This window comes from Panulirus ornatus, chromosome 18 (genome assembly GCF_036320965.1).
Source record: "Panulirus ornatus isolate Po-2019 chromosome 18, ASM3632096v1, whole genome shotgun sequence".
NCBI lineage: Eukaryota > Metazoa > Arthropoda > Malacostraca > Decapoda > Palinuridae > Panulirus > Panulirus ornatus.
The window spans coordinates 33,720,644-33,748,399 of NC_092241.1; the positions used below are offsets into that span (position 1 = coordinate 33,720,644).

The window sequence follows — 27,756 nt, forward strand, 5'->3', positions numbered from 1 at the left end:
GGAGGTAAATGCAAGAGTCCTGGAAAGAGGGGCAAGTATGAAGTCTGTTGGGGATGAGAGAGCTTGGGAAGTGAGTCAATTGTTGTTCGCTGATGATACAGCGCTGGTGGCTGATTCATGTGAGAAACTGCAGAAGCTGGTGACTGAGTTTGGTAAAGTGTGTGGAAGAAGAAAGTTGAGAGTAAATGTGAATAAGAGCAAGGTTATTAGGTACAGTAGGGGTGAGGGTCAAGTCAATTGGGAGGTGAGTTTGAATGGAGAAAAACTGGAGGAAGTGAAGTGTTTTAGATATCTGGGAGTGGATCTGTCAGCGGATGGAACCATGGAAGCGGAAGTGGATCATAGGGTGGGGGAGGGGGCGAAAATTTTGGGAGCCTTGAAAAATGTGTGGAAGTCGAGAACATTATCTCGGAAAGCAAAAATGGGTATGTTTGAGGGAATAGTGGTTCCAACAATGCTGTATGGTTGCGAGGCGTGGGCTATGGATAGAGGTGTGCGCAGGAGGATGGATGTGCTGGAAATGAGATGTTTGAGGACAATGTGTGGTGTGAGGTGGTTTGAGCGAGTAAGTAACGTAAGGGTAAGAGAGATGTGTGGAAATAAAAAGAGCGTGGTTGAGAGAGCAGAAGAGGGTGTTTTGAAATGGTTTGGGCACATGGAGAGAATGAGTGAGGAGAGATTGACCAAGAGGATATATGTGTCGGAGGTGGAGGGAACGAGGAGAAGAGGGAGACCAAATTGGAGGTGGAAAGATGGAGTGAAAAAGATTTTGTGTGATCGGGGCCTGAACATGCAGGAGGGTGAAAGGAGGGCAAGAAATAGAGTGAATTGGAGTCATGTGGTATACAGGGGTTGACGTGCTGTCAGTGGATTGAAGCAAGGCATGTGAAGCGTCTGGGGTAAACCATGGAAAGCTGTGTAGGTATGTATATTTGCGTGTGTGGACGTGTGTATGTACATGTATATGGGGGGGGGGGGGGTTGGGCCATTTCTTTCGTCTGTTTCCTTGCGCTACCACGCAAACGCGGGAGACAGCGACAAAGTATAAAAAAAAAAAAAAAAAAAAAAAAAAATATATATATAAGTCGCTGTCTCACACACGCACATATATATACCTATACATTTCAACGTATACATACATTACATACACAGACATTCATATTTGCTGCTTTTATATATATATATATATATATATATATATATATATATATATATATATATATATATATATAATATATATATATATATATATATATATATTACCGGAATCCGCAAACTTTTGGTTACACTGCAAGTGAAAAGTCACCTTCGGCTAGGTTGTGCTATACTGTATTTTGTACATAGCGTAACGTATAAGACATACCTGGAAAAGACCTGGAAAGCACCTAGAAAAGATCTGGAAAGACCTGAAGAGGAACTGTGAAAGTCTTGGGAAAGACATAGGAAAGACTTGAGGAAAATCTGGTGAAGACCTAAGGAAGGCCCTTGTTAGAGCTAAGCAGAACTTAGAGTCTGAGAAAGACCTGTGGATGACTTGATGACGAACTAGGGAAGACGCAGGGAAGACCTTAGGGAGACAAGAATAGGACATGGGTGGACCTGAGAAAGACTTGAGGAACTGCCGAAGGTATGTTGGAGGAACTCGCGAAGACTTCGGAAGGACCCGGAGAAAACCTTGGGAAGACTTAGAGAAGACCTACTGAGAATCTTGAGAAGACTTTAGAAGAACTGGGGATGATCTTAGGAAGATCTGAGGAAGATCCGATGAGGAACTTTGGAAGATCTCGGTAGAAAGTGCAAGAGATTTAAGGCACACCCGTATAGGACCTTATGAAGAGCCTGGTAAGACCTGTTGGTGCGTTAATTTGTTAGCTTTTTACAACTGAGCCGGAACAGCTAGGAGCCCCAAATTTGGGCTGTGGTTACACCGCAATCTGTGTAAGGATCTATGCTACCGCACATTAGCCTTAAAAGCCAATGTGAATATGCCAGATTTTCCCGGGCAACCTCGAGTATATATCCCTGGGAATAGGAGAGAAAGAATACTTCCCACGTATTCCTTGCGTGTCGTAGAAGGCGACTAAAAGAGGAGGGAGTGTGGGGCTGGAAATCCTCCCCTCTCATTATTTTTTTAATTTTCCAAAAGAAGGAACAGAGAAGGAGGCCAAGTGAGGATATACCCTCAAAAGGCCCAGTCCTCTGTTCTTAACGCTACCTCGCTAACGCGGGAAATGGCGAATAGTTTGAAAGAAAAAAAAAAAATATATATATATATATATATATATATATATATATATATATATATATATATATATATATATATATATATATATACTCGCGCGAGAAAAAATGGAACACGATATTTCCCAAGTGTCCTTTCATATAATCCATCGTCAGGGGAGATAAAGGAACGAGATAGAAGACTGACTCATCTGTCAGAATACGTGTATATAAGGGAGGGGGAGCTAAGACGCCGTTGGTAAACAAGTGCTTATAGTTTGTGGTGTTCAGGTTTGGCAACGTGCCTGTCATAAGATTAATCATATGGTTAAGACAGAAAACGGTTTACAAACTTTTGCCTACACCAAAGCAATCCAGTTTATATAGACTTCACTGGCATTATTGCTACAATCCTTTGTGTTTTTAATCAGAGAAGATTCACTGATATTTCTCTTGATCAAGGAGTTACATGTTATGATTGAATTAGCACTATTCCAATTAATACATTTGTTATAAATTCTAACATGATCAAACAAAGCTTTTGAATCTAGCCCTGTTCTTAAACAATATTCATGTTGCTCATGTCTAACGGAGAGATCCTTCCCACTCTGACCAAAATGAAACATGATACAGCTTTTACACAGTATTCTGCAAACACAACCTGCAGATTTTTTTTTTGGCGAGCTTTTGATCAAGAAGTTTTCAATAGTATTATCACTGCAGAAGGCTACATTCACATTCAAGGCTCTGAGTTGGCTGGAATCTAAGGAAATATGTTCAATGGAAAAACTGAGATTTCTGGTAACAGGGGATACTTTAACTTAGATCCAATCGAATATATTATCTCAAACTCATCAATATTATCTGGGCTACATTATACGTAATGCCTAAAGGAAAATCGACAGGAATGATAATTGTTTAGTTCCATCATGTTGTGCTAAGTGAAAATTCATATAAAAACAAGCATTGGTGGTTTTTTTGTAAATGCTAAACTTAAACATGTTTTCAACCCTATGGATTAATCAATCTAATATTGGTATAATACATTCATTTTCTACTTCCATAGTAAATTTGATATGAACCATTAAATCATTAAGCAAGGGGAGGAATGCTTGATAATTTTCAATTACTGGTTAAACACAAAGAATAGTAGAAGAATTATGTTGCAGTAGGTCGCGGTAATGTGCGTGATCTAGTATTTGCTGATAACCACGAGGAAAACTGAAACAATATAGAAGGAATTGTACATTGGATATTAGTAGAGGCTCTATATAATGTGGTTAGCTTTGTCGTAGGCAAAGATTTGTAAACCGTTTCCTGTCTTGTACACATAATAAATCTTATGACAGCATGATGTAGACCTGAAAACCACAAACCACGAACTTGTGTACCAACGGTGTCTTAGCTCTTCCCCTCACATACTGAGTCTTCTATCTCATTCTTGTATCTCCTCTGATGATGTGATTGCACAAAAGTGTACTCGTGACTTACAGTGTTTCGTTTATCCTCTTGGTTATCAGCGAATATTAGATCATGCGCATCCCTGTGACCTACTGCAATATATATATATATATATATATATATATATATATATATATATATATATATATATATATATATATATATATATATATATATATAAATATATATAAATATATATATATATATATATATATATATATATATATATATATATATATATATATATATATATATATATATATATATATATATATATTCATCATACTTTGTCGCTGTCTCCCACGTTAGCTAGGTAGCGCAAGGAGACAGATAAAAGTATAGCCCAACTCACCCACATACACATGTATATACATACACGCCTACACACGCACATAAACATACTTATACATTTCAACGTATACATACATATACATACACAGACATATACATATATACAGATATGTACATATTCATACTTGCTGCCTTCATCCATTCTCGTCACCACCCCGCCACACATGAAATGGCACCCCCTCCCCCCTGCGCGCGCGGGAGGTAGCACTCGGAAAAGACAACAAAGGCCACATTCGTTCACACTCATTCTCCAGCGGTCATGTGCAATGCACCGAAACCACAGCTCCTCCTCCACATCCAGGCTCCACAAAACCTTCCATTGCCCACCCCAGACGCTTCACACACTCACACACACACACATACACACACACACATATAATATATATATATATAGTGTGTGTGTGTGTGTGTGTGTGTGTGTGTGTGTGTGTGTTCAATTACCATTTTGGACTGCATGGGGAGGAAGTTTTACACTCGTGGGGTTTCATCTGGTGTACAATCTCGACTAAAGCATAACTTTCCAAGCTTATGTAAGGTCTCTGCATTTACCACCAACTTATTCAGTTTATTCCATTCACCCACAATTCAACTAAATAGAATTGTATCTTTACATTATCTTTATCAAACTTCATCTAATTTCGTCTTATAGTATCTGGTTGCTCAAAGGGTGGTTTTTAGTTACCTCTAACTCTTCTCTCTTCCATGGTGGACACAATCCTTACCCCATCCCTGTAACACTCTTCTCTTAATTACGGTACCATCTTTATTACTCTCCTCTGGACCCTCCCTCGCACTTATTTTGTTCCCCCTGATGCAGCGACCAAACCTAAACAGCACATTCTAGTTATGGGCTCATGTAGGCTGTGAACAGTTGGACTGATACATCCTTTTCCATAATAACTGCCAGCAGACTGTTTGCTTCCTTAACTATTCTCCTGGTGTGGGATTCTGGCAATAGGATGATCTTAACTCCTAAGGCCTTCTAACACACCAATTCCTGCAACCTATTTCCTCAAAGATAATATTCATATTGAGTCCTTCTTTCACTGTGTTCCATCTTCATTAACTTACGTTTGCTCTGGTTGAATATCATCGACTATGTATCGTACAACCTTGGAGTTTGTTTTGGTCCCTTTGTACGTTGATACAATCCTCCTGGCTTTTGAGTCTCCTCGTGAACTCTGTGTCATCTGCAGACATATTCAGATAAGGGTCCTATACCATCTGACAAGTCATTCACGAAGATCAAGAAGAGTTGTGGACTCAGCACAGAACCCTGCGGCACTTCACTGGTGACCGCTACCTATTTTGAGTTTGTGTGTGTCACTTTAGTCCAGTGTGACGAGGGGAACAAAAACTCAGACAAATGAAGCGCTTTATGAATATTCGCTTACTAAATTGAGTTGTCAGGCGAGACGACTCTATTCATCCTCTCCTCTTTTCGCACTAAAGAAAAACTGAAAACTGCTACTTACCAGCAACAAAAATAATACCGCTTACAATGGCTGCTGTCCTGCGTAGGCTGTCTCCCTGACATCCGACCAAGAAACAAACTAATGACCAGCATCTTCGGCTTAGTTTTAGTTTCATCGTCATCTCAAAGGACGGTCTGAGTAGTCACGATTTTTATACAATTCTATTATATGATGTAAGTATATTTTCCAGCAAGATATAAAGCCCCTGGACAAATACATCACAACACATTATCTTAACTAGCGAGCACAGCAAAGGATACCTTTTACATTCTGTCAGCCAATCATGCCAGCAACTACGACGCCATTCTGAGCTGCATTTAGTAATCAGTGAATGAATCTCGCCCTTGATCCCTTAGAGGGAAGTGTTTTCGCCGAAAATGATCCGACTCACTTCTGAGACTGACGGATCATTAGCATCTGCACCACAGGTGGGTCTGACGCAGCCATCAGTGTGAGGCACACTCCTGCGCCCTGTAGGATCAAATTAAGTCTTGATTGACCTTCGTAACGTAGAATGATTAGGTATATATGTGAACGTCTGTTCACGCCATTGTGAGTCATGATGTAGGTTAACATCCAGCACTAGTTATGAAAAGACCACAAGGGCTTTAATCTGAAAGGCCATGTCCGGAACGCTTGTTAAACGTCAAGAGGAGCATGAATGGAGAGAATCCTTTCATGATATCACGTCAAGATGAATTTTTTCGTTCAATTATGGCAGGAGTGCATATAATTATCTCGTTCTCACAAAGTAATTACTTAATTTAGTGGAGTGATATGAAAACATAACGCCTCACATCTCATACAGCTAGAATGTAATTATCCTCACGTCCTGCTCGTCTGAGTAAAATTAGACTCCTCGACCTCTAGTCATCGTATTCGGTCACCCCCATACTGTCAAGTCTGTAATATTACGATGAGCCAGATCTAACCCGAAGCTCTTGGACAGTGCATGGGTCGAGGCGATGAGATGAGCAATCACACTCCTGCAGTGAAGGTGTTCGTGTGCGCCGTCAGTGTTGCGCCAAACAAGTTTCTGTCGTAAATATGTAAATCTCTCTCTCTCTCTCTCTCTCTCTCTCTCTCTCTCTCTCTCTCTCTCTCTCTCTCCTGCAGGAACTACGAGATGATCTTTAGGAATTATCGTTATTTATGTATTTGATGATTATAATCATTATCAACCGACTAGGAAAATTACCGCCACCAGTAAAAGAATATCTTCCAACGCCGAGTTTTTCTTTAAAGCTGTTCCTCAACCAGAGTGGAAAAACAAAGTGACCCCGAGCGTAATTCTCTTAAATGACTGGGCTGGACGCTAGAATTATTTACAAGAATCAGACGAGTGCGCCTGTGTTATAAGTAGTGTAATAGTGAGTATTGCTGCAGTTCACATGATTCTTTTCTCTTGTATTTATGGTACGTGTCTTTTTGCACAGTATTTGATCCTCTAGTGGACCCTTTTCAGTGATGGGTACATTAGGTTTTGTTCTGTTTGTTCGGATTCAAACCATATAATTTGCTTTATCAAAGATTCTCACTATAAGCAACGAAAGAAGCGTATATGACGAATTTACAAATCCGCCTTGAGTACAATACAGCTGGGAGATATACAAAATAACGTAGCAGACTGTAGCCTGACTATTCCTTGAAGTCATTTGCGTTCTACTATCATCCTTCTCGCCCCTTTTTACGACTTGGTAACCAATATTCTGTTGGTAACTCATAAACACGAAACGCAGACATTCACAATATGAAAAGGATGATCCTTCCATCCCTATACCAGTGACAAATCTTTAAATGAGTGATCACACAGGGAGGAGGGAGGAGTGATACGTACAATCTTCCTTTATCTAACGCAGCCCCAGACAACGTTTCACGTCCTATTCAGTCAGTCGACATACTCCTCGTCATACAATCTCACACAAAACTGATATCCTCTATAATTCCAAGCGACACACTCAAAGTGTCAAGGACAATGGTATTCTAACTCATTCAACTGTTCGGCTAACCCTCACAGTTGCCACCACCATCACGTTGGAAACCCCCTCACAGTTACGGCGTGTGGTGTGTCTGTCTGCGTGGCTGGGCGTGGATGACCCCGAAGCTGGAGCAGTAATGTCACTAGTACGACGACCCAAATTACCAGCTCCCTCACACCTGTTCTGCAGCTCAGTGCTAACGGCCAGAGGCTGGAGTTAATAATGTTATCAACACTACATCCCCAGGTCACCATCAACCTGACTACGACACATGCTGTGGTGGTACGCTGGGACGACTGAAGGCTGGCTGGCGTAGTGATGACACCAGGTTATCATGAACCTTTCCTGTCGAGCATCTGAACCGCGGAGAGAGAACAGGATCTGCTTTATCCATCATTTAATGAGACTTGCCATTTTTCTTGTTTTTTACGGAAACTCAGCATTCTATCCTTCTCCAGTTTTGTAGTTATCTATCGTCAATCACCTTTAATTTTTCCGGGTATTCTTCATTACACGGGGCGACAAAACCTAGTCAACCTTGAAAGAGCTGGTTCTCTCTCTCTCTCTCTCTCTCTCTCTCTCTCTCTCTCTCTCTCTCTCTCTCTCTCTCTCTCTCTCTCTCTCATTCTCAGCGCTACGGGATCATTATTCATGAACAGTAAGTCTTCGGTATCAAAGCGACAGATCTCGTTGATTACAGGATAGAAACCGACTTACCGACGCTACTTAGAGGATGAGAAACATAATTCCCACCAATCGTTGTTCTCTGTAATGTATGAGTACACTCCCTTTTGCAGCAGCGATAAGAACAATTGACGTGAACAACTGGTCCATCACTGTTACAGCTGCTAATGTTGCCGACCCTCCATCCCCTACCGAACACCTACTAATCGGTATTTCCATTCGTTATGATACCTCCTCACTCATCAGTGTTATCTTCCCTGAGGCATGCTGACATGGTCTCGTGGAAGGCATCATCAGGAGGTGGCCTGGGTGAGTGAGGCCTTGATGTAGACGTGGGAGACGTTTATAATGGCAGGGTTATGCTGCCGGAGGTATGTGGTGATCCTTCTGAGCAACGTATCATTAATACTCCCCCACTTCTCACCTTCGACAATAGAGGAGTGCAATATATACGACGTTTTCCCAAATAATGCAATATATCGTTAACACTATTGCCATCTAGTTCAAACGTGGATATAAAGAGAGAAAAAAAATATGGCTCTTCCCATCTATTACTAACACAGCGTAGTTCATTTGGCTTCAGTGGAAACAGTCTCGATATGAATTCATTTTCTTGCCTTTATATGGAAGATCATTTTCTTGCGCCTCTTGAGATTCTACTGAATGCACAAGTCATATCTTGCACCACGAAACATTTTCTGCGAGACAGCTTAAAAGAACACTTGATTTTCTATTTTTTTCTCCCTCACTGAATTTTTTTTTCCAAATGTTGAGATCAGACCGTAAAATCATCTCCCTTTTACCATTTCTACCAATCAGTGGCAACCCAGAGCTCGAACAAAGTTGATGGGCCAGTAAAGCGAAAACTATTTGCAAATTTACACTACGTTATCCCTGTAGAAATCCTTGATACATTCAAGACATGTGATGTAAATAAGTGCCACCAGTCAAGTCATCAGACAATGGACACCAAAATACGAAAATTTCCAAGACGAATGATTCTGTAGCCAACACTTGATTCAGTATGGGGTGAAGGTTCGTAGACTATCACTGCTGTGAGAAAAGAAAAAGAAAATGGAGGACTCATTTAACTCGTTTGTACCCTTGTACAGCAGCCACCTCCTTCTCAGCTTGCATTATCATTTTATATCAGTTAGGGGCTGCTGCATGTCATCTGAGCTGCTGGCATATACAAATAATCTTCGATATGTACAAACACTGAACATTTCCCTTTCATGTTGAAATACTCATGAGTGTTTTGATTGCGTATTTCTCTGGCAAAAGAAAAGTTGGCATATGTTAAGTCAACTGCCACAGAAATGAAGTGTATTGCAAGGATAGGAGCTGAGGGGGAAGATGTGATGGACGGATGATGATTAAGGAGGAGGAGGATGGCGCTTTGAATAGAGGTCTCGTCTACACACTTATCAAAGACTCATTCGAACATCATTATGTCAAGATCCTACGCCTAATACATTGAGGGATATCTGAAAGTAAAATTACGTGATAGACGTTTCGACTTCGGACGTTTTTGCGTTTCGTATTAGTATCCTCCTTACAAGGAGTTGGTGCACTTGTTTAAGAATTAGGCAAATGTTTTTTGTAGGTGCTAAAGTCGTATTTGTATATCCTCAGTCATAAGGGTTACTTGAGCTTTGAGAATATGCAAAGAAAAACGATAAAGAAAGTGACCAGGATCGAACAATCACTGAGACCTGCTGACCAGATCATCTGATGCGTATTGGACGAGCTTATCTCATACCACAGGGATCACAAACTATATGTACCATGTGGGCTTATGGCTGACCTCTATATGCGAGAAAACCACTGTTTTACATAATCTAAATTCATCTTTGGATTATAAGACTGCAGACGATCATTTGGCATAAGATTCACGAGGCAAAAAAAGAATGAATCAGATCAAGAAAGCGTCTGCGCCACAAGAAACACATAGTGTTACATCTAATTACGTTGGAAAGATAGATAAGAAATTTGCTGATCCATCGAGAGATTCAGTCGTCACTGAATTTAAGTTGTTCTGGAGGTAAACTTCGTAAAACACTTATCAAAATAAATTTCTCTCATTGCTTTGATGTTCCAACAAACATTTGAATATGTTACAATACCTGAATGAAGCATTTACAGTTACCAGGTATGAAGGTAAATGATTATTGATAGGAAAAGATATGAAACACAGCATAATCTTAGATGTATGACCTTGTACATGAAGAGTGTTGGAATGATGTTCGAGCGAGAAAGAATATCATTTCGCCCAGGTGACAACACCAAACTTCCTATGTTTCAAGTTGAAGTCATTTGTATAACGATTTTATATGTAACGATTAGGCATATCATCCAGATCTGTGGAGAAAAAGCAGATATAGTGCCAAATATAGTACGAAAATCCTAGCACATTAACAAGAAAACTGCTAACAACTGACTGGTATGACGTTATGAACATAACTGCTCACAACTAACTGGCATGACATTGTCAAGACAATTGATAACAACTGAGTAGCATGACATCAACACAACAACTGATAACAGCTGACTCTCCTCACATTATCAAGACAACTGATACCAACTGACTATCCTGATACTATCAAGACAACTGATACCAACTGACTATCCTGATACCATCAAGACAACTGATACCAACTGACTATCCTGATACCATCAAGACAACTGATACCAACTGACTATCCTGATACCATCAAGACAACTGATACCAACTGACTATCCTGATACCATCAAGACAACTGATACCAACTGACTATCCTGATACCATCAAGACAACTGATACCAACTGACTATCCTGATACCATCAAGACAACTGATACCAACTGACTATCCTGATACCATCAAGACAACTGATACCAACTGACTATCCTGATACTATCAAGACAACTGATACCAACTGACTATCCTGATACCATCAAGACAACTGATACCAACTGACTATCCTGATACCATCAAGACAACTGATACCAACTGACTATCCTGATACCATCAAGACAACTGATACCAACTGACTATCCTGATACTATCAAGACAACTGATACCAACTGACTATCCTGATACCACCAAGACAACTGATACCAACTGAAAAGCATGACATTATCAAGACAACTGATTAGCGCGCTACATATGAGTGAGCAATATGACCTTGAGGACCTGTTGCTCTGGTACTTCAGCTGGTTCTCATGGCCAACTGTTTTCATTCATTTGCTATGAAGAGGACAATAGGTTATGCTTTTATTAGATACTAATTACTAGAGAAACTGACTCCACATAACAACCCAACATTTCACATACCGAATTAACCGAGGCTACAGAGACACAAAGTAGTTGTCCTCGTCTAGTCTGTTCGCGTGATTTCAACCTTTATTCTGCAGGCACAAAATCTAAATGATACCCCTCACCTTCTGGGAATTTTATAATAATGCATCGTGTGCTGTTGTACCCTATTTAGAGAGAGAGAAAGAGAGTGAGAGAGAGAGAGAGAGAGAGAGAGAGAGAGAGAGAGAGAGAGAGAGAGAGAGAGAGAGAGAGAGAGAGGAGTATTATATTCGTTCACAATATTGAGGTAAATCTGCAGAATAACGCACACCTTCCCGGGGTAGTTATTCAGCCTTGCCAATCCGCGCTGCAGCTACATTCTACCATGACGTCATGCCACTAGTGAAGCCAAGGCGGGTTTGGGTGCTAGGTAGAGATTATGAAAATCCCGTCGAACAACACTTTTTTCTTGGGTTGATATATATATATATAGATTCTCATTCTATCATGTGAAATAAGCGTCTACAAGACTCTCAATATAAAGAAGGCTTGATTCTAGGTTATCGATGAGGAGAGTTCGTAAAGATTTGGAAAGAAGATCCTCTTTCTAATGAGAGGGTATACCTCGGCTGATGAAGTCTGGGGAATAAAGTTATCAAAAAAGAAAAAAAAAGAATTTGATGCTACTATACACTACATTCTATCATATAAGTTGATATTCTTAATCAATCCCTTTTCCTTCTCTTATGGCAAAGGAAAAACAACAAAAAAGTATTATGGGCACAGGGGAATTACGATCCATGAAATCATTTAGAATGAAGCGATTCATCTCATTTTGCACAACACTCTCACTCACCTAAGGACCTACTACACCCAGTGGCAGTAATCCTGAGCACACACACACACAAACACACACACACACACACACACACACACACACAGCCTGTGCCAGTAATAGGACACCCGAGAATAGGCTATCATTGACAATAGCACACACACACACACACACACAGCCTGTGCCAGTAATAGGACACCCGAGAATAGGCTATCATTGACAATAGCACACACACACACACACACACACACACACACGAAGTATGATACCTGTCACTGGCAGGAGAGACGGACAATCTTTGCGGTGATTTTCAGAGGTTGAAAGGTTCGCCTGCAGTTTAGGCTCCTTTTATGTTTTTCATCTCCACTCAGGATATAATTTCACTACAGGTTCTTATTATCATTTCTACCCCGGGTTCTCCATGTACAAGAGATTTCATCTTGTATCAACACGAATGCCATAATCTTTCGTAAATAAGTTGTGCGATAGCTCAGTTGGCCGTATGGTAATATCAGCCACCAAGCAAAAACAAGGTTTACTTCCCTGTGTGGGTAAGAAGTCAAGTTTTACTGGGTGGCGTGGTGATTGTAACGGTCCAAGCAATGATATGATGGTAAGTAACATGCTATTCTTAAGTAACGTTACGAAGATCCGTTTCCCTAACACTGTTCCGGTAGTGACTATCGTGAAAGGCGAAAATGGGTGCGTTACTTACCTTCATAAAGTTTCAAATACAAGGAACACCGATAAAGATAACTACAAACGATGAAATCTATCTATATCAGTAACGTTTTCCCAAGCGTTATGATCTCTCGTTTCACATCTATCTTTTTTTCTTTTTGAAATGTTTACCTGAGCCAAAGTGAGCGTTCTGGAAAATTCAGGTGTTACTTCAGTCCAATACAGTGTATGACCGACTTAATATATGAAGGAACATATGTCAGGCTTATTTATGTGTATTGTACATCCGTCCCTGAACACTTGCTGCGTCACCTCACAGTCTTGTTCAACCCTTCTCCTCCGTCTTTCCTGCTCACTGCCCCTCTTACAGACCTTGTTTCATTCCATTTGGTCTACCTCCTAACACCCTTTTCTCTCTCAGTTCCACCCTTGCTGCCCTTACACTCTCTCTACAGTGTCTTTCATCCATGTCCATATACTTCCATTTTCTTTTCCATTTAACATCTCTCTCTCTCTCTCTCTCTCTCTCTCTCTCTCTCTCTCTCTCTCTCTCTCTCTCTCTCTCACTTTGCATTCCCCTTCCACTCCTTTCTCCATCTTCCCTATTCTTCCCTTTCTACCTCTTCATGTTACACCCACCTCTCCTTCCTCCCTCTTCGACTCCCTCTCTCCTCCTCACAACGACTTCCTTCCATGCACCTCCCTATCCCCGGCGTGTGGACGAGGATGATGCCCTCTGGCTCAGCCATGCTGTGTTTCCACTACAAATGATCACTTTACCGTCCTCTCCTTTCGGTGGGTATCATTTATTAACGAAAGTAGCGTCCCTGACCAGAGCTCCTTCAGGGTGCGGCCAGCTGCCAGGGTGATTACTGGGTAATGGTGTGTGTGTGTGTGTGTGTGTGTGTGTGTGTGTGTGTGTGTGTGTGCGTGCGCATATAGTTATTTGTTTGTGTGTGTGTGTGGGTATATCTGTCTGTGTATGTGTCTTGTGTGTATGTGTTTATAATTCATCTTCATAAGCATGTTTTGTATGCGTGTGTATGTTTTTCGTGTGCATACGAGTGCGTTTTGGGTTTGTGTGTATGTATGCGTTTCTGAGAAATGTGTGCATGTATTGTGAGTTTGCGTTGTGCCTATGTGCCCCTGTCAGCATGTTCATCTTCTATATACGACTGAGAATGCATCTTCCTGCAAACAGCAAGTAAGTTATTGGTACGTTCCAATAAGATGCGTGATTTGCAAATTTGAACTCTACAATATCTGTGTAACTGTGTGACTGAAAAGCACATCCGTAGGATAACTGCAAAATAATCTTTATCGTTTCGCGATTGTTTTTACCCATACAAGGTAGACTGTATATTTGCACTTCTACGTGTTTCTTAGCGAGTCGTGTGTCCTCTTATCGAGTATATTTTTCATCCCGACATGTTCATCTAACTCTTCACAAAGACTTCATTAGGCCCTATTATATACCCTTCAGATGTTGCAGTATGTGTGTGTGTGTGTACACGCTGCGGTGGGAGAAGGGGGGGGATAGGGGTGGTCGAAGATAGAAAGCTTGCAATGGACTGCAAAAGCAGAACTGCATACAGATTCAAGAATAATATTTCCCTCTCCTCAACGTATACGCGGCAGATAGTGCGACAGCAACTCTGTTTTACCATCACGTCTCATCAAGTACTGAGCAGTAATGTGAGGACACAAATCAAGCTTCATGACTTCCATTAAATCGTCATAGTTAACAAAAAATAAATAATCGTCATTTTCATGGAATCCACATGAATTTCATAATCAAAAAGCATCACTGCTTACAGGAGTCATCAGAGAGCATTATTCTGTTACAGCACCGTAATTCTTCACTGACAGCTATACTACCACTGGACTGATGCTTACCCCGAGGCTTAACCCGCCCTTCTCCGTGGGGTTGGAGTGGTTCATGCTGGATCAGGGTGGGTCCAGGCTCGTACACGCCTCGGTCACTGGCTCAGGGTTTGTAGTTTGATGAAGGAAGTCCCTTTCATCCGAGTCATGTTCAGGGAGACGGATGATGAATTAATACGTGGAAAGTTTTTATTCGACCTTTGCTACGTCGGTGCGTAAGTGTGTTGAAGATAAAGATAGCATGACAAAAGGGGAGATGTAAATGACCTTGGACACATCTACACGGGCTAGAGTGAATCAAGGGTGAGTAGATGGGGTATAGATGGGGTGAGTGTGGTATAGATGATAGAGTCTAATGAGTGGGTGGGTAAGAGTATGGCCAGTATGCATGGGATGTAATCGCAAGAGCATGATATCAATGAGCGCTTGCGTGTGCGTGTATGTGAAGGGTATATCATGGGTTAAGGCTAATTGGTGGTAGGAACTGGGAGCTGCGTGGTGTAAATTATGGGTATGTAATGGCAGCAAAGGATGAGGCTGGTGCTAGGCATTTCCAGATGACAGCAAAACGTCGCTCCTGAGGGCAAGACAGCCTTGGAAATGAAAGAATCTGAAAAAATCCTTGGAATGCTTCACAGGACAAGAGCTTCTTGGATACGGCAAAAAGATTCAGGGGGAGTAGAGGTTACCAGACAGGGACGGCGTAGGACTTCGAGAGACAAGACTTGATGATAGATAAGAAAGTTAAGGGAAATTATACTCGCTAGTGCAAGAGTAGGTACTGTGGGTTAAAGGCCTTACAGGTAAAGACGAGAACTGTGGTAGACAAGACTTAGAGCGATGGAGGCACGAGGAGGAGAGAACAGCTTCCTGTAAGTGGGTCAGTCACAGCATAAGTAAATACTCTTTAGCTTTGTTAGAGAGCCTTCTATATCTTTTATCAAATTGTGGTCGAAAGTTCTTTGTAAGAAGAGAGATTACTATTGCCAGGAAAAATAAATCATTGGATTAGATACCATAAAGATTAATATTCCCATTAGTATTGGAATAATGCTATTCATAAATCGATTTACCAATTATATTCATCTTACATAAAAGCAATACAATGATACTTGGTAAACATCTGAAATTCAGGTGATAACTTATTTCTGTACTAAAGTAACTTTCAATAAGGCAACATTCTTCTGGAATATAGATAAAAGTAAAACCAAGACAATGAGAAATTTTTCCCTAATGTCTTGTCTCTATGAGGAGATACATTACTGACTTATAGTATCGGCGAGAGAGACTTTGAGAGGGTACTTGCCATCAGTCACTGCTCTGTCACTGAGAATAATAATACAGCCAGGACGAAGCGAGTGATCAGGTTCGTGACGCCCGCCTCCCGTTACCGTCGCTACACAGCCTCGAGGCGTTGTTGGCTCTTCTTGACACGTCTTGGTTTGATCTTTACCCGTAATTTGATAAGTTACGGTAATGCTGTTCTGGTCTATGTTTATGAATGATAAACTGTATATAAGGCAATGGTCATCTCTTCTTCTATAAAATCTACGTAGGAGGAAGGTATCCTCAACTTGTTGGATATATTACTGAATGCGCAGCCTCGAAAACCCGCTCTTTGTAGCACCTAACATTGCACAGCTGGTGTTGCTTGATGTACCAATTATTTGTCGTATTCCTCCACGTTCTGTACAATAGTTGTTGCTTCCTTTGTGGCTATAGTAATAAGATTACTTTCCATAGTCAGCGGGTGTAAGGATCATTCAACAACGTTCTTCAGAAACATTGTTTACATTTACTCGTAGCGAGCAGTTCATACATGCCTCTCTCCCTGACCCAGATATGGGGGTATGAAAATTTTCCTTTACTAGAGGTGCCAGAGTCTCCTCTTGATTATTTGCTTCTATTTTTTTGGTTTCATTATGATGAGTCTTGCTATTCGCTATCATAAGCAAGCCTTACACTTTCTTTTTTTCATTTCCAAATCCGGCACCATGGGAAGCTGAAAGTTGCTTGGTAAACATTCACGTCAGTAAGTTACGTAGGATCTGCTCTTTAATAATTTCTCCAGATGGTATGGAACAAAAGGATGAAATGTTATTTCATCATATCCGATAACTCATCTCTTGATATACTATAAAATGAGAGGTCAATATGTCATATGTATTTTGAATTACCATTATCAAAAAATCATTTGATTTTGCACGTACTTGCTACTATTGTAAGAGTTGTGATAAAAAAAATATGGAAAAGATTTGATCGGCTTTTTTTCACTCACGTATGTTGGTTAAGTTGCACAAAAACGTAGGTTTAACCCATCTAGTAATCAAAGCCAAATATTTTGATGATCTCTGATCTTGTGACATATCCATGATATCTTTGTTCATTACATTTCAGCATGTGGAACTTTGTCATATTTGAGGCGTACATATAACGAGATAAGAATATTCCAGTGATAGGTCTATGTTTTTAAAACAAGTATAAATTTGATTTTCAAAGCACATATCAAGTGACCGTGGGGGATGAAAGGAATCAATTTATCCCTATGACCTGTCCAATCTTCCATCATAACATGTGATAGGGTGAATAAACCTGGTTCGAAGAAATAGCCTCCATCCAAAGAAAGCCTCCTTTCTCCTCTGTGGTTTTTCTTTGGTACCAGGTGACGAGGCGTGAACCGAGGTATCTAAAGCAAAAGGATTGATTTACTCGCGACATCTTCCTAGACCTATGGATAGTAAGTTCACTTTTATCAGAGGCAAAATTTCATCTCACATCTATTTTATTTTTGTCCCTTCACTTGGGAACCGAAAGGAGCTACATTCTTCAAGGTTTCAGTAGGGACCAAGTACATGAAATGAATATTAGTGTATTAGGAAGCTGTTATGATACATGAGTGGATATAGTGTACGTATAAAGCTGTAGTTGGAGCTTCCTATACCCAGGCACGACATTAGTCTAGCGAGACATGACTCCCCAGCTGACGATGGCCACGTGTTCAGCAGGCTCGGTCAGGTAAGGTTATCTCTGATACCACAGCTGAAACTATCTAAGGAATCACAGGAATCTGGACGTAATCTTAGGAACACCATTCTGGATATTATGAATCTCAGATCAACAATGTTGTTGCCCCCGGCAGGACGTCACAGGATAACTACAAGCCCCAGGGAAGGTAACGTTAATATTAACGAGATAGACTCTAAAGTTAAATGTGTATGTGGGTGAGGGTATTTTGCTACACAAATCTTCATCATTTGCTGCATGAGGTATTGACCAAGTCATCAAAGTTTTTGGCTACTATAACATGTAATGCTGGATATGCATTTCTTAATTTGAGGTTTACATCATCTATTAATAAAGGTATCCCAATTATGGGAAATGATTTGATACCAAAGTTTTTTACTTTTACTGAGAAACACCTAGACATAAATAATACACGTGTGTTTTTCAGCATTACGAACCTTCATTTATGATGTTATAACATCAATGTGACAACACTTACACTGCTACCACACTATAATTGTCTTAACCACGATCAATGGATTCACTCCCGATCTTCTTTGATAAAACTACTTTCTAATCTTGAACGAACTTTTCTAAACAAATGCAGAATCAGTTTCACTCAGTTTTGTGCAGCAGGACACGTTAACTCTAAGTGAAATACGATCGGACGAGTCATGGGCCACATGCATAGTGAGAGTGTAAACATGTGGTCTTAGAATTATCTTTAACACCTGACGAAAGTGTTGAAGATTTTTCGGTTGGAGGATGTAGCTTACGTTGACGGCTGTTGATAGGCCTCCAGACAACCAACCATTGTTGCATCGTGTGGGTAAGAAGCGGAACAAACTCCCCGTAGAGTTTATCAGGGGCATCCTCCTTCATCCTCCTCCTCCTCCTCCTCCTCTCTCCTGACCTGCCCAACCGTCGTCCTCCAGGGCCTACTGCTGGGTCCTCATGACTAATCTTAGCCACCGCTACAGTTGATCTTGTGATAACTCTCATAGCAGCTATATTTTTTTTTTTTTCATTTAGTCTTCTTATCATCGTTTAAAAGTCCATCTCGTTTGTCTTGCCAATTCTAAATTCTTTTTAGCATTCCAGTGGTAGTAATATTCAAATGAAATATTCATTATCAGTTACTAAAACAGTCGAAAAGAAGAGCATCTTCGATAGTACAAACTGGGCATAATTTGTGCAAAGGCGATGATGGGGTCTGAGCCATAAATAATTCTTATCAGATTGTAGGCATACAAGACTGCACTACTATGAATATCAACATGACGGGAGATTTCACTGAGTGTTCGATTATTCGTAAGAAAGCTGTCAACATGATAACAAATATGGAGTTTTATGGACTCGGTACTGGTTCCTGAGCGTTCTTACCTTATATGGCAGGTGTGGAAGGACGAGAGCGCTGTGGGCCAATGACGTATCCTTATGAATCTGCTGATTTCTTGCAGCGTGTTTTATATGACGTGGCTGTAGCGAGGCATCACTTATCGTAGAGGTTTAGCAGCGTCAGGAATATTTTACTTGAAGGCTTGTAGTTGTTCTGAATACGAAAATAAACTGCTGGACTACAATTCACAATTTGGAGTTCCTACATCACACTCTCAAGTTAGAATACGTAACACGAAAGCGATAATATTTTGAATAGCGTGTGGCGAAAGGAAGGAATTTCTAACACGACCACGCACTCAGCTGTCTAAACATCTCACGTGCGAGTCATATAACCGAGACCACCTCTGGGGTACGCGCTGAAATCACCGTACTGAACGCTTTTGGGCGAACTTTCCACCAGATGAGTTACAAACGCAATATACTCATCGGGATACACATATAGCGTTCTCCTCTCTTCCCAAAAGTCAAGATAAATCTGTTTTGCTTGAGAGGAAGGCGGAATGTGCAGATTTTCACCACCAGAGGCTATACGACGGGAAAATATTTCTAGAAATTTTCTATATATATATATATAATCCGAGTTTTTGTCCATCGATGAATCACTTGCAGTATAGGATCAAGCACTGCCACCGCATCGTTCACGGTCACTTGGTACTGCTACGCTGCTGACTTTTCACTGCTAATGATTCGCACACCACGTCTGCACTGCAACAAAAGCTCAAGTTCAGACAAATACTATTTTCTGGATTAAAAACCCAAACACTTTGTTTTTTATCTTGTTTTTGAGATTCCACGTATCAATGTGTCCTTAGGGTATTACATTCAGTTCCCTGTGAGTGAGGAGGGAATCCACTGGTTGGGTCTTGGCAGTGCTCAGCTGTCTAATAAGAAATGAGACGATGGGATACGGATAGACTAGGGTCTGTTGGAGGCTGCAAGTGCAACCGTAACGGGCAACTGACCGAGCAAGTGGCTGCCACGCAACTGTGTGAAGAGAGTGGGTCCCCAGAGCCACACTGGAGTATGCTGCTCGGACCGCCTCCTTCGCCTCGTCCGCACCGCCCCCGTGTCCCGCCCAGGCCTCCAACACCCGCGACCCGTCACACTCACCGCACACTTCAACTGACACCCATGTTGCTAGATTACCTCCTCCTCCAGCGAACGACGATAACCACTGTTCAGTTCTTTAGTCTGTGATGTATTTCGTAAGTTCAAAAAAGGGGAACGAACATCTGGATTTAGCTGACGCTCAAGCACAACGGGACGTTGAGGAATAACGGTGGCTTCTGAGGAAGGTTGCGGCGATGACGTTGCCGGAGTCTTCCAGGTGCTAACGTGAGGGGATCCGTACCGTTGTAATTTCATCCCCCAACCTCCTCATCCCCCTCCCACCGTTTATCTCCACCCTCCTCCTCCTCCTCCTCCTCCTCCTCCCACCGCGACATCCGTGACTGATGATGTGACGTCGGCACGGCTCCAACAGGCCGTACAGCCTGCCACACACACACACACCTGCAGCATACAGTGGCTCATGAGAGGGACCTCGTACCTGACGTTTCTTCTTCTTCGATCTTAATCTAGCCGAGTCACTACTGTTGTCAGTCAGTCTTGACTCGTCTCATTACACCAACACCAGCCGTAGAATCGAAGTATTGGAACACGTAAAGAACGATGATTATAGTCATATGCATCAATAGGAGAAAGAAAAAAAAATGAGAATCCAACGCGATGAATCTCAGTTCCATATGATTTGCCGGTTGTTGGGTTTAAATTTTCTTCTGTTCATATGGTTGCCACCGCCTGTTTTGTCATGTCTTAATACATATAAATCCTGTGTCGCGATCAAACCATCTCTGATCATCCACCAAGTCTCATACCCAGCTGAACTTTGCTCTTGACCGATGTACGTACGTTTCCCTGCCGTGTATTACTGACCCTCCTTGGCCACCTTTATGGATTTTACCAATGTGCCTTGTGGGTGTCAGCTTCTACTGTTATCTCTCATCAGTACTATGGGCTTTTATACATCATCAAGCTTACATCAAGCTTCACATTTATCACTGGTGAAACCCCCTGCGAACTCGCACGTTTTCACTGCCATAGATTGGAAAGCCATTTCTACTGAGTATTATCTTTTTTCACTGTCAACCTCACTACTGTGGTTTATGTGGCTCTCCATGTATAGAGATATTTCGAAATTCCTCACCTCTCCGATGTTTGGGAGAATTAGGATGTTAATCTTAGATTATATTTAGTTTGGATAAAGGAAATCAGCAGAGTTTAACGATAAAACATTGTTATCTTCTCTTAATTATCCTCCTGTTCTCCCCTAGATTATAATCCAATGAAAATACTCTAATAAAATCCAGCGCAAGTTGTGAACAGAGCCAATGGATGGGCGGATGAAGTAACGCTATCAAACAAAAAATCTGCTTTGGTGATCTTACCTACCGTCTGGCAGCCATGGTATGGCCCCTCACACCATTCCAGCTCTTCAACACCACTGAATAATGCGTGACCTTTTCCGCCCCCTAACTATTTCCACATCTTGCGTCTTAGTAGAGCCAATAATTTGCCGTTCTGTGAGGGCGCTTGAGCTCAAGAGGTGAAGACCCTCAGAGAATACCTTAGTGTTTCAGTTGCTGATGTATTTCAACATAATGGGATGGATTTATGTAAATCTTACGTTTTTACCGCAAGACATGAAGTAGTAAAACTGTTAAAAAAAAAAGTTATGTTTAATGGTAAGTACTGTCTGCTGCAGATTTTAACTCGAAGAGGTGAAAATCCATTTTCTTTTTCTCTTAATGAAATATTCACGTCTGTAAAAACAAGCAGTACGTCAAGTGGAAACATGGTTGTGCATAAGAGAAACATTCTTCCAACATAGTTCTTACGCATTTCTTGCCTGGGCAAAAGATTACCAGTGATACGACTGCATCTAACCATATGTTCATCATTTTCACTCACCCCAAAAGTTAAAAACTACGTTGCTTTCTTCCTTTCATATCAAACGAACTCTGTACTGATTCAGAGCATGTGTTCAACTCTCTCTGTCGTAACTTTCCGAGGAAGCGAAAAAAATTCTACGAATTTTACCTGAATCAGCAGATCATGGCAAGGAAGAGGGCATCTGGGGGCCTACCTTTCCAACTTAGAAAATTACCGGCAAGTGTAAATAACTGCTGGAAGATTAAAGTGGTTTTATTCTAGTGTCAAGAATTGAGCAGCAATTACTCTCTTATATTATAAAAGAGGCTAACATCTCGTTCCGGAGGTTGCTTCTACATGCGGATTTTATTGTGCGTTACTCAGAACCTTGACACTCTCCGTAACTAGTCGGAGATAATCCCCATATTACAGCAGCTCCATCAACAAAGTTCTCTTATTAACAGTGGTAAGAACTGGCCGCTGAGACACAATTGTGGTGCGGTAAGAAAATTAGAGGCCAGGTAGTATAGCTGGGAAAATGATGGTGTTGGTGACCTAAAGCATCATACTCTTCCACAAATTCTCATGTCTTACGAACTTCCTCTCTCTGTAGACCGTGGACTTCCTGGTCTGCCGTCCTCCATACTGGCCGGGAGAGTTCCTGCAGTTAATGATGGGGCCGTGCAGCCTGCACCACATGTGGGGACTTCCTTCCTAACCTGCCGTCTTATCCGACCCACTTCCAGGGATTTCCTGGCCTGCTGGTAGACCCTGTTGTTATCACTGCCCTTGTATGGACTGCAACCTCACTGAATTCCTCAGCTGCTGTCTTTCCCCGGTTAGAATAACGCCCGGGTGTTACTGATGCATGAGTGTGACCAGCGTGTCTGATCACTCTCTCGAGCAAGGGCACTCCCTCCCTACAGCCTATGCGGGTGGATGGCCATCTTATTTAGAAACTTATATCATCTTGCCGTCCTCTCCTCAAACCGGCCTTTCTTTGCAGGTTATGGCAGGCTACTTAGTAAGACCGCTCAGAGACCTTGGCCTGCCATCCTCTTCCCGGCCAAGAGAGTCCCCATGATCAGCGAAGGGCAGCATATCGAGATTCACCGTGACCTACATCTTCAACCAGGCCAAAACCATCTCGGCAGCGAGTGATGACGGGTTGAGACAGTTTATTTGTAGCAGCAATACATGTCAACGGTGGACACTCTTCCTTACGCTACTCTAGGTTAGAAAATCAGTTTAACGCCGCCAACCTATTCCTTAATGGAACTGAACAAAACTGGTATCAATACATCCGTTAGACTTTGTAGAAGTGATTTAAACTGCCCTTGCAGGATTTAGGTCTACTTCCTTTTATATCGTATAATAATGAACAAGTGATACGCTGGGAAGGCTACATTGTAGTAGGATTTTATTGTAGAAAAAAGCCATGGTTGTTAAAGCCAGCTGCTGGGGATGGCGTGGAATGACTACTTGTTGGGAGACTGTGTGTCGTCTGCTCGTTAACACATTTTACAAATTGGTGTGAGGTTCATTTCTGGATGTGCCTAACATATTTCGACTATAATACCGAAAATCAAGATAAATCTCGGCTACTGGAGGAAGTTAGGTGAAGTTTCGCCAGGTTCTGTTGATATATACATGAGTTTCACTTACTTTTATATTGATTACCCCATATCTTTCATATTCATGTCCTTTCCACCATCACTTGTTTATATTCGTAAGATAAAAGTTTAGGCTGCAAATCACGCGGCAGTGGTATAAATTACTTTTAATTAGTGTAAGAAATGCACCGAATCCAGTTAGGTCCAATTAACGTTTATTTTACTGTATTCGGAATATTTGTACCGGCGTTACAGAAGATATATTCATATGCAACTATAATTGCCTTTGACTAAAGAAATTGAAAATAATGGATAATATTTCCTTCCTTCATGAATCATTTATTTATTATGAGTGTGTAAAAACTAGTTAAAAATGAGATCATGGACGAAATGTATGTCATAATGAAGGTAAAAATATCAAGCATCATTTCAGATGAATATTCGCCGAGAGCAGAGCAGTCCATTTCTTGCTTGCACCTTTACATCCGTGTGAGCCAGCGACCTTGCTCACCTTGCCCGCCCTGGGCCAGCGACGAGACTTGACCCCGCGGCATCAAGGACGGCCGATCACCCGGCCACCACCGTGATCTGGTATCATCCCTCGCTGCCGACACCGAAAACCCAGATGGATTTTCTGTCCACCAAACACAACTCTGTGTAGTCTCCACTACCACTCTCATAACATCGGTAAACCACTGTTACCTGATAACTACCACAACCCACTCCCTGACCAGCCTTAGCATACATTTATGAATCATAGCCTCGAGAAACAACTTAAGTTGGACCTTACTACTACTACCACTAACACAGCTAGAGTTTCTCCTCCAACTTCAACATCTTGAACTGCCCCAAGGACACGTTTTCCATCACTAGGATCTGCAACCAACCCTCATGACCACGATCACAAAACAGCACCTAATTTTTCACGACCTGCCCCACAGTCGTGCCCAGCCCTACATTCTACAACCTCACCACAGTCTGTAGTCATGTCTTCACTACCACGCCAACACCGCCTTGTTTACATGCATCGCTACGATGCTATCCAGCAAATGGCACTACCATCCAAGAATTCCAGTATGGGTTTTCAACTCGGTGTAAATATCCCACAACGACTGGCTACCCGCATTGTAGCTTCGCGTCTGGTGCATAACTTTCTCATCATTTTGACCGCGTATGTCGAGAACGCTAACACATATCAAAGCGTTAGTACAGGGGACCGAGTTTGGACGACTTAGGAAAATGATTTACTCAGAAAGATACAAAAGGAAGCCTAGTTCTTAGAAGTTTCTCAGGATGTTAGAAATACACATTATACCCTTACTGCTCACAGTTCTTTGTGTCATGAAAAGATGGGTAAAAGGACCACCATAAATCTTTAATATTTACGATTTTTGACGACGTAGCATTATTGAAGTTGTATGGGCGACTGATGTGAAGCCTTAGGTAAGAAAAGGAAAGATAAAGACGAAATTTCAGCGGTCGAAACGTACACTGAGGAAGAGCACGGATGATATAGTGTGGCAATGCATTTTGAATGAAGCAATTATCCCGCAAACAAAGAAATGTTATCTGTCGGTTTATCTGTGTGTTAAGAACAAATGAGCACTTTGTTATTTTACCTTTACACTTGGAAAAATGTTGTGACAACATCTTTTGGGCGCATTTAACGAACGGTTTTTAGTCAGCATAATGTCAACAATGATGAAAGAATTATAATTAGGCAAGAAGACATACAGAAGTCCCTGCAGAATATTCGGGCAGGTAAAGCTACAGGGCCAGACGGGATACCTGCTAGGGTACTTAAATGCTGTGCAAAACAATTGACACCCGTACTGACCACATTATTTCAGGACTCGCTGGATCAGGGAGTGGTGCCTTATAAATGGAAAGAATCTGAAGTGAAACCTATTGCAAAAATTAATCACCCAAAAGATCACAAAGACTTCAGACCTGTAGTACTAACATCTAATATTATGAAATGTTTAGAAAGCATTGTGAAAAACTATATCTGTGAAAAAACAAATGATTTAAAAGACCCTATGCAATTTGCTTATTGTAATAATAGGAGTGTACAGGATGCAACACTTGTACTATTAAATGATATTAATAAGCATTTAGATAAGCCCAAATCACAAATTAGAGCACTATACATTGATTTTAGTTCAGCATTTAATACAATGCAACCTCATATTTTGCTCAATAAAATGCTAGAATTGGGTGTAAATAGAAATATCTTAATATGGATTTTTAGCTTATTAACCCAGAGACCCCAATATACCAATGTAAATAATGTTAAGTCCAATGTGATAGTCACCAACACAGGAGCCCCCCAAGGTTGTGTATTGTCCCCAGCTCTTTTCACCTTGTATACAGATGATTGTAGAAGTGAAATTGATGATTGTACTATTATAAAATATGCTGACGATACAGTTATCTTAGGAAAAATTGTAAATAATAATTATGAAGGCTATTTAACTCAAGTTAAAAAATTCGTTGACTGGAGTAAACAAAATTTTTTGGAGCTTAATGTAAAGAAAACGAAAGAGATGATATTTGATTTCAGAACTAAAAATAAACACGTACCAGACCTATTAACAATTGAGGAAGAAAACGTAGAAAGAGTAAACCAGTATAAGTATTTGGGCTTTATGATTGATGACCAGTTGAAGGGAAGTGTTAATACAGATATGGTGTCAAGGAAATGTAACCAAAGATTACACTTTGTACGTATCTTGCATAACCTACATGTAGATAAAATGGTCATTAGCCTATTTTATAAAACAATTTTAGAATCAGTTATAAATTTTTCAATCACTGCCTGGTATGGAAAACTTACGTGCAAAGATAAAAAGAAGTTGGGAAGGATTATTAAGAAAGCAAGAAAACTAGGTGCAGAGACCACATCACTGAATAAGCTGTATCAAAAAGGTACAATGAAACAAGTAGACAGAATGATGAAAGATGTAACGCATCCGTTACATAATTGTTACACGTATCTTAAATCTGGTAGAAGGCTAGCTCTGCCCAAGCTGCGCACTGACAGATACAAAAAGTCGTTTGTACCTAAAAGCATTCTGCTTTTCAATAATCTATCATCACTATAACTTCTAGCTTAAAGTTTCATGATAACTGTAGGTGATGGTTCATGATAGGGATGGTGACAAGCTGATATCGCATGTACACAATAGCAAAGTAACTTGCAAAACTAACAGGATACTTTCTTAGGTACTGTATGTTGTGACACGCATTTAGCACCAGATTGAATGACTTTAACAGATGTATATCAATGAACACCGTGATTGTTGCGATTTAACTATCTTGGTATTTATAAGGACAGATGTCTCCATATTTTTCTGTCTTAGATGCTTCTCTGGAACCTTTGTTCTGAATACTGAAAAGTTGTCGTTTAGCAAATCATTGATGGAACTAGTTTATCCAACTCTTTCTAGATCTTTTCATTGCATTCCAGACCAATGCTAAGCATCGGTAACAGAACCTGATCTCTACATCTTTGTATCAGATTCTGCACTGATGACTTTTGTTGTACTAGATGACACTGGGTGTTTATGACAACGCAGTTCCCCTGATGGATAATAATATGTACATGTGTTGCAGCTCAGAGGCCGATGGCATGGGGGTAATGTCTCTCAGATATGTATCCTCGATACGAGTCGGAGAATGCGAGCCAGTGACACATGGCTGTGACACCGATGGTCCGCGTCTCACCACGAGATATTCAAGAGGCAACAGAGCCCCTAGGATTTGACACTGATGACGTGTAACATCTTCATATACATGACACCTATGGCACTTATCGCAAGTTGTGTCGCATTTGGCGTTACTGCACCAGTTTGACGTAATACGAGGTGCTTTTCCACCTTATCAGAATTTAATCTGTATCTGTCGCATGACGCAGGGATCTGATACAGACCTGCTGGTCAGACACGCGGAACATTCCC

At 41.0% G+C, this 27,756-nt stretch overlaps 1 protein-coding gene across 5 annotated transcripts in view; it reads right to left on the minus strand.

The window, feature by feature from the left end:
• The window catches only part of LOC139755026 (paired box protein Pax-2-B-like), a 504,237-nt gene that overhangs the window by 123,040 nt on the left and 353,441 nt on the right, over nucleotides 1-27,756 (minus strand). Inside the window, exon 1 of one of the 5 annotated variants that reach the window (XM_071672965.1) lies at nucleotides 19,236-20,235. The exons of the other annotated variants lie outside the window; for them this stretch is intronic. The gene's annotated coding sequence lies outside the window, so the exon portion shown is untranslated. Of the gene's footprint in view, nucleotides 1-19,235; nucleotides 20,236-27,756 lie in introns of those variants that run through there. 5 annotated transcript variants of the gene reach the window in all.